General features: G+C 29.4%; 1 long non-coding RNA gene across 1 annotated transcript; it reads right to left on the bottom strand.

Moving 5' to 3' along the window:
* Positions 1–650: 650 nt before the first annotated feature.
* On the bottom strand, positions 651–6245 carry LOC118202963 (uncharacterized). Its single transcript, XR_015040774.1, has 3 exons — positions 5650–6245; positions 3871–5278; positions 651–2406 (listed from the first exon to the last, which is right to left on the bottom strand). It is a non-coding gene; the product is annotated as an uncharacterized LOC118202963 (long non-coding RNA).
* Positions 6246–9190: the final 2945 nt, after the last annotated feature.

Below are 9190 nucleotides of genomic sequence, written 5' to 3'. Positions count from 1 at the left end.
TTGAGATGCCTGTTGCAGCATGGCTCTAGAAACTTCTGGATGAACTGGTCACAGGGCTTCGAAAATAGGTTTTCGTGTCATAACGAACTTTGCATTTATCTTGCATAACACATCCTGCAGAGTATAAATACGGGTCTGAGAACAAGAGAGCTTGTGAATCAGGTGCAGACTTTGCAGTTAGCTGAATTACAAGTTAGTGTTTATCCTGAGAAAGTGATTTAGGAAACTTTAGAATTTATTTCATAAGCTAAAAGTGAATTGCTAAATATCCCTATTCTCCTTGATTTGTTTTCAGCCATTTTTGTTCTGTGTGTAATAGTATTGTGCCTATTCTCCTAATAAATTGTTCATACCATCCTGCTTATCTGGACTCATTATTTAAAGAAACATCAGCAATCCTATCACCTAACTGGACAATGATTACGTATATGATAAATGTGTAATTCACATTTACAGTAGAATAGTTATTATAAAGCATGACTTTATAAATAGATTTAACGTATGCATAGATTAAGTATAGGATAAATGCATAGCTTAGATATACAGTAGAACAGTTATAACAATTTTATTAAATTTATAATAAGATACATAATTAAATTAAAATGAGACATCCAGATTAGTTACATAAAAATCAAATAATTTTTTATAAATACACAAATTTTAAAAATACTTAAATAGCATAATTTTCTTAAACATTATTTAGTGACTTTTCTTTTAAACTTTTGGCATTCAATTCACTGCAATACAAATGATCATAGCTGGGATCTGAATTAACAATTAATTGATTTAATAAAATAGGTTTGGTATTATTTTTTTCTGCTGTTGAAGGATTTCCAAACTGTACTTTTTTACACACTTTTCGTTTTTTAACTGAATAAAATCTCTTTTGGGGAACAATTTTTTTATTTGTTGGTTCTTTTGAAACTGAAGCATGTGCTTTATCTAACAAAGGAACTTCTAATAAATGTTCAATTACATTTAAATGCTTTTTTATTTGTGTAGCAAGATTAATGTCCATATTTTCAATGCAGTTTAATTTTTCAGAAATTGAAAATGAAGATTGAATAAGTTCACTAATGCATGTTTTACTTACTGTTAAAGATTCATAATTATTCCTAGTAGGTATTCTGTTTAGAGGGCCTATATAAGGTTCTGTCTTTTTTTCAGACATGATTACAAAATGTATATGTTTACACATATTATTTAAAATAGAATAATCATGGCATGTACATTTATAAGCTTTTAAACAGCATGAACAAAAAAGTCTACAAGTTATGAGGCATAAATCATTACAAACATGATCTCTGATAATTTTATAAGAATTTTCTCCCAGTTCTGATGAAACTTCCCATACATCATCTTTTTTTACACAGTTAGCATTTAAAAGCTCAGCAGCTTTATGGCGTTGAAATGTTTTTGTTGTCTTCTTTGTTATTTTTCCTTTCTGATATTTTATGTAAGTGTCAAACTTTTGATCATTGACAAGATTAATTAACTCGATGATACATTTATCAACCCGTTTGGTTTTCTTCCCATCTAAATAAATATATTTTAATTTCGGATGAAATGTTTCAACATACATATTGGTGTTGATTTTAGCCCCTTTTCTGAAACAGTATGCCCACATTTTGGCTCTTTCAAAATAGTATGTCATAAAATATTTATGGAATTCTCGCGTGTCTTCATCTTCACATAGTTAGTTGCTCAGAAAATGTTTCTAACATTTTGTTGAACATTTCTTCATCTAATTCATACATTAAAGTTTTTAAAGTTCTGTACACTGCTTGTCTTTTATGTTTTGGCACAGAATTCAAATGACCTTTCCATGCTCTGTCCACATGCCAAGCACATAATAATTTTTGGCAAGAACCAAATGTACATCGCTCATGAAAACCTTTGGCTTGATATCAATGATCTTTTTGATGCAGTTAAAAAAGTTTACCAAAATTTTTTCTGATACTGTTGATGATATTAAGAAAGCAACTGGTATGCCCTCTTCATACTTATCAACGACAAGCAATGTTACAAGTTCAAATCCATAAGCAGAAATTCCATGTGTAGAATCAATACAGATTCTATCATTACCAAATTCTATCAACATTTTTTTTTTTTTTTTTGAAATTCTGTCATTATTGCTAACATGAAATCATTTTCGTTTACATTTGCATATTTTTCTCCTTGACGTTTATACATCAGAACGGGGTTGAATTCCATTTGCGACATCGTATTAACCCAGGACCAAACACTTGTCTCATCATCTGTTAAAATAAATCCTTTAGAATTAATGCTCAGACCAAAATCCCTCTTAATGTTATGCAGGTCTTTTCTCGTTATTAACTGTTTTGTTTCAATATCATCTCTCGAAGAGAATCTTGCATCTTGCAAAATTCGTTTCTCTTCCACCCCCTGCAATAATTTAAAAAGATAATTAGGAGATAAAAATTATATATACTATATGCAAAATAAAGTTTTTCATTTATATAAACTTGAAAAGAAAATTTTATATTATTTTATACCTACTAAATATGAATTCCATGCAAACAATGGTATGATATTAGAATATCAGCTTGCAACTGAAATTTTTTTTTAATGAACATTTCATTGCCCTAATCAATTCTTTCAACAATATATAAAATAGTAAGTGTTTTGAAATTTGAACATCAACGTAAGGAGTACAGCAACTGAGACCGATATTTATCCAGCGCTTTTTGCATTTCTGCCTTATAAGACACAAGCAACGTAAGTTGCAATGTTTCAGGAAGTGAAATGTTGGTACCCTAAGTAGAAGCCGGACATTATAAAATTTGATTTTGAAGCCGCAGCCATCAATAGCTGTATGTTAGAATTTCCCAGTTCGACTATATTCGGTTGTAACTTTCATTTTAATCAATGTTTGTGACATAAGATGAATGGGGAGAAATGGGTGTAATAAAGGAATATAAAGAGAACGAACATATAAGACATGTCTGTAGAATGATTTCTGCCTTAGCTTACTTGCCAATAGAACATGTAGATGATACTTAGAGCATTGTATAGGAAAAAGCTTTTAGCACTAACAAACTTACCACATTCATTGATTCTTTTGTCGAGTAGTGAATGGAAAATCAAAATATGCCCATTAAAATACGGAATGTACATGGACAGCATCATAAGACAAATAATTCTGTTGAAAGGTGGAATTCTAAATTAAACACAATCACTGGCAGAAACCAGCCTATTGTGCACTTATTAGTTAAAATACTAAAAGAAGAAACACAAAAAAGTGTCTTTTAATTTGAAAGCCAGAGAATTAGGCGACCCTGAAATAACAAGGAAAAAAGCATATGTAAAATTGGATGAAAGAATTAAAAACATCCTAAAAGAATTCGAAACATCAAACAATTTAGAAAAATGTCTAAAATCTTTAAGTTTTGTAACTAGGTTGGACTAAATTGTAAATTATATTTATGCCTTTATAATAAAGGATAGCTAGTATTTATTTACTAGTATCTGTTTTGTATATTTTACTTCTAATATTTATTTTTACTTACATTAATGCAGCTAATTAATTTTATGGTAACTGCACCTGTTCTAATATTTGACTCTAAAATACAGTTTTCCACAAAATCCCTGAAATTTTTATTTTTATTACATTTTATATTTACACAAAAGTTTTTATTTTTATTACATTTCGCTATGTTTAAAATGCATTCGCACTATAATATCATAACAATTTAAATACATATAAATAATTAAATATGTTTGGCAAAAATGTATTTATCATTGTAATTCGATAATCGAGTGCAAAAACAGAGAACATCGGTAAAAGAGATTTGCCACTTAAAATACTGTTTTAAATTATATTTGCAATTTTTAAAAGTATTTATTTACTTATTTATCTGCACCCTTTATCTGTTCTAAGATGGGGAAAAGATGTGCAGCTCTAACCACGATGAGTTTCGAAGTGTCTGCTCTGATCGCGAAATTGTACGTGTCCGCTCTGGCAACGTCCGGTGTAGCCACACCACCTGTTCACAAATGTGACAATAGATTACTGGCAAAAACTCTAAACTGACTATTAGCTCATTAGTATAATATAGTTACTGAAAAATGTAAATATCATGACAGATGTATCTTATATACTAAAAACTAATGGAATAAAAAAAGTATCTTTAAATTTACAAATATGCCTATACAGTAGATTAGTAAGAAATATGATACTTAATTTAATAATAAGAAAAACAATTGTTACAAATCTCAGGTTACTTAAATATAGATAATTAATCACTTTTATATAAATATTTAATATGCTGTTCATAAATACAAGAGAAAACAATTTACCATAATTTTAAATCAGGCAAAATATTAATCTTAGTTTCATCTAGATTTTGAATCAAACTTCAGCATTTTCAAGGTCCCTCTTCTTCAAGAGAATTATCCAAATTTATATTAAAAGCAGTTGACAGAGAAACACAAACATTGAACCATTCAGATAAAACAGTAATGAAATATAACAAATTAAGATATTAGAATTATAAATGTGTTAATTCCTTCATAACACATTTAGAATTATAATATCTTGGTTTTACATGCTTCATTATTATTTTCCACAGCAGACAGTGTTACGTTCATCTTTACTTTGCTCTACCCACTCCTTCCATTTTGCAAAAGTTTTGTACTCCTGAAGAGATACCTGTGTCTGATTGTCCTCAAAGCTGATAATTTTATTTAAAATCTATGCAAATTAAGTCTGCTGTTAAGCCTAATTTTAAATTTCACACTCGCGTATTTCTCTCCCAATCTGAATTTTCCATGAATGATTTTCGTTATCAACTTCATTAATATTAAAATTCATTCACTTTTGGAATTTTGAACCACCTGTATATTAATGACAGCTAGAAAGGCTCCAACTGCATAAGTAATTATAGTTTTATTTAAGAGAAATTAATACAATCAAAATACGGTCTAACACATAACTTGCCTGCTATACTTTGCTTTTCTTGTTTAGGAATAGGGAGATGACAAAGGGATTTTTCATGCTTTTAATGTTCTTTAAAATATACAGCTTCAAAACGATTGCCAAAATCTTTTAGTATGACAGTAGCTGTGCAAGAGAAACCTGTTTTGGAAGTCCCTTGTGCTTTTAGCTGTCTTTCACCTTTGCCTTTTGCTTTGTATGTCCCACTTCTATTACAGCAAAACAGCGTCCTGGTGTAATTTTTATGTTTCTGCCCAGATGAATCTACCACAAAATGAGTCTTTGTTTTTCTTTCTTCATCCGATAGCCATGAATAAAAGTCTAATAAATAAATAAATGTATAAATTTTCATAATAAGGGCATCTGATTAGTAAATAAAAATATGCAGATTGCAGCCACACAGAAAAATAATCTTAATTGTTAAAACTATAGTGTTCTGAAATTATATGTTTCAAAGTAATTAATTTGTTAATTTTTTCAAATAAGTGCATATTTGTGTGCTGAAACAGCTTAAATTAATAATACCATATATATGGTGTTTCTTCAAATAAATGTATTGCTGAACTAGCTTTAATGAAGCTATTTAATTTTAACGTAAAAAGATTAAGGGCTATATACAGAAGTTACGCAATATATTTTGCTTATTTATAATTGAACTAGGAAAATAAAATAATAAAAAGTTCATTGCATACCTTGCTTTTTTTGAAACTCCAGTTTTATACATTTGGTCATATTGCTGTAATTATGGCAAGTCTCTAAGTGAGATCTTAAATCTCCCGTAGTAGAAAATAGTTCCCGGCATTCGTCTTCGCCGCATTTAATATTACTTCGCCTTATATTATGGATACGTATCCTATGTTTAGCTAAAGAATTTTTTGTACAAAATTGCTTCGTACAATACGTACACGAAAATGGTGCAACTTTATTATTTAAATTCGTGTATTCTTTGTGCATGCGCTTTCAAATATCTTTTCGCATAAAAAGATGAACTGCAAGATTTACATTTAAACATATCCATTTTGATAATAAAAAAAAAGCAATATCCTTGATTTAAACAAACCGCTAACAATTGGCGAGAAACACAATTGCAGTTGGCGAAAAACCAGAAATAGCGCCTAAAACCAAAGAATCTCTTACAGATTCTTTGCCTAAACGTTTCGGGAGTGTCACGTGGTATACAGCCAATGACAGTGAAGATAAGCATTTTCCTCTTCTGGTCTTGAGACGCCTGTGGCGTGATGGGTTGTGTTAAGAAAGGTCGCCGCTTTTTCGGATGGCCAAGAGTCTCCTTTCCCCATCGATGACGACTAGCTGATAGCTTTGCACTTTGTAATCGATTACGAAGTCTCGATACTCTGTTTACGTTTTAGGCGGAATTGTGGAAATTTTGCGGAACGGAAAAGGGCCTTCACCTTCATATTTTATTTTATTTATTTATTTTTTTGCGGTATACGAGACTGGGCGCAATGCGAATAAATCTGTATGATACACAGAAACTTGCTCATATTGCTGATACAATGATCAAGAGTATTGATATGTTTAGTTCATTTCTGTTGTTAAAATAAAAAACCGCAATTGTGCATGTAATGAGTGTAAACAATAATGAAAATTTAGATATGTCTGTATTGTTGACTAAGTAGTAATAATGCCTGATTGTAAAATATATATTAGACTACTGATTGTATATGTACGATTTAAAGTAATAATTACGTTGGGTAGAACACAGCAAAAGAATCACTGAATTTTTATTTATTTGAATGACCCATAATTTTTGTTTTGTTCATAGGGATATATCTTTTTTTAGGTGATATATCTATTTTAATATATTGTGTACTTAATTGTGTGTGCATATATATACGAATAAACGGGCCTTAAAACTTGGGTTGATTTAGTATAAAAATTAAATATAGTATAATGTGTTATTATAAACATTATAATACTATACCACACAAGCACTTTCTTATATATGTAATATAATCTTAGAGAAATACCAACTGAATCCTTCTTTGAATATCTATAATATTCTCTGACTGTGTTGTTTCATATACAATGATCAAGCAAAGACAGCGTTAAAATTTTGCTCCGAACAGCTGAGATGCGTGTCTGAAATTTTGTACTAAACAGCACAAACTTATGTCTGGAGGTAAGAAATTTATAAATTTTGTTTTGTCTACGATTTTCATTTCTCTACATCGAAAAATTATACTGGTGTGGGGGCACCACTTCACTTAACATTTGATTTCAAGTGGCATCTGATGTTTTATGTCAATAAAAATATGACAGTTCATCCTAATTTTAATCTCTTCTTTATTGTTAGCTTTTAAGAAATTTGCTTCTTATTTGCATTTTGTTCTCTTTCTGTCAGTAGATGATATTAAGGATTTGGTTTTTATTATTTAACCATACTCTCCAATTTCTTTCTGTTGCTTCTCATGTAGGCACATGTTTCTTTTTCATTCTTGCAGCAGATATTAAGATGTGTAGTGCTTCAAGTGAACTAATATTTTGTGGATTTTTGTTTGCTATTGATTTCTTTTTAAATTATAATCCTGCTTAGTGTTAAGATTTATGCGCTGTTTATATCTGGTAATTAATAATAAAAAAACTATGTATTTTCATCATTTTGTGTACATTTTAACCATACAATTATTTTTGTATGCGAATAAATTTGTATTTATTGACTTTTCTTTACACCCAATTATCCCTAAAGTATATATGCTATGCTGAATGCATTATTTCAGATTCAAAATGTATACACAGAGAGATGCATATCACACTATGATGATAACAAAAGTGGTAATTTAATAACATTGACATCAAATATCACCTAAGACAACCACTTCCATAGAAAATTTTTTGTAGCAGCTGTGTCTGACTGTCTTACAGAAGTGTTTTGTGATTTAGAATTAACTCGCTGTAATACTGATGCAATTTAAGGTTACTAATATGCGCATTCAGCTGTTTTTCTTTATTAGTTCAAACAACCCATGTTATTGATCAAAAAGCAATACCTTATCGTTAGTCATATTATAAAAATTAAAAAATGGGTTTTGGAAATTTTCCTCCTTATGCAATGATTTCCAGTTTGGTAAAAAAGCTTTCATAAGTTGATCTTACTATGGGCACGTATTGAATTTTATTTAGTGTTAAAAATCATTTCTATGGTATATGTACATATTTTTACAGTTTTTAAAATACTTCAGAAATTCATTATCTCATGCCACAAGGCATGCATAAAATAAGCTTATTTCCTTGTACTATTATTAAGCTGTCCAGAAGAAGCCTTTTTTTGACAATGGATCACTGAAAGTTATGCTGTATCTTTCTGTTAATTAGAAAATAATTTTGGATAATAAAATAAATGTATTAGAAAAATATTATATTAAAATGATATATTTAAAACACATAATTAAATTAATGTATTAGAAATCTGTAATTTAAAGCAAACCTTCGTTCTTCAACTACATATTCATTTCCGATACCCAAAGGCTAATTCCATCATAATAGCTTGTATTTTAACTCGTCATTATTCAGCAAAACTTTTTGATTAAAAAATTCTGTATTCGTCCTTTGTGATAAAAGCCCAAGATACGAACCTCCACCATCTGCAAAATGCATGGCTCTCTTTGTACAGGATCTCTGTGGCTGTTACTGGAAGCCTAGAGTATGTTCAAGCAGTAGTAAATAGGCTTCCTTATTCTCTGTTTATTTAGTGTGTGATATATTTGTTTGTGTGTGTTTATTTGATAGTGTGTCTGTATAAATACTTTTGTCTGCCATTGGAAATAAAAATATATGCATTACAAATCCGAGTTATTAAGTATATTAAGGCTGTTTACATTTTTCATTCCAAAACATATATTCAATTAAAATACATTATGCAATTTGTGTTCATCTACATTTGTTAATGTTTAATTAATGCCAACAGAAACATGTTCGCATAAATTCCTCTAAGTAATTTAAACATGAGGTTGTTTAAGAAGGTCATTTTTTATCCATTCATTTATTGAAATATTTGCATTACTTCTTATATATTAAAATTTACATACATTATGTACTTTTTTCAGTAGACAATCCAAGAATATTCTATATGTTAAAATGTATGGTATATGCAATAATTCCCCCCCCCCCAAAAAAAAAAGAAAAAAAAAAAAAACTTATCCTCTATTTGTGATCTTATTATCTGATTGTGTCTTCTTCAAAATACACAAATAATCTGATGGAATGAAAATA

Source organism: Stegodyphus dumicola, chromosome 4 (genome assembly GCF_044657685.1).
Source record: "Stegodyphus dumicola isolate Sdum_Otavi_A_Nest chromosome 4, ASM4465768v1".
Classification (NCBI taxonomy): domain Eukaryota; kingdom Metazoa; phylum Arthropoda; class Arachnida; order Araneae; family Eresidae; genus Stegodyphus; species Stegodyphus dumicola.
This window is presented reverse-complemented; position numbering and strand designations above follow the sequence as displayed.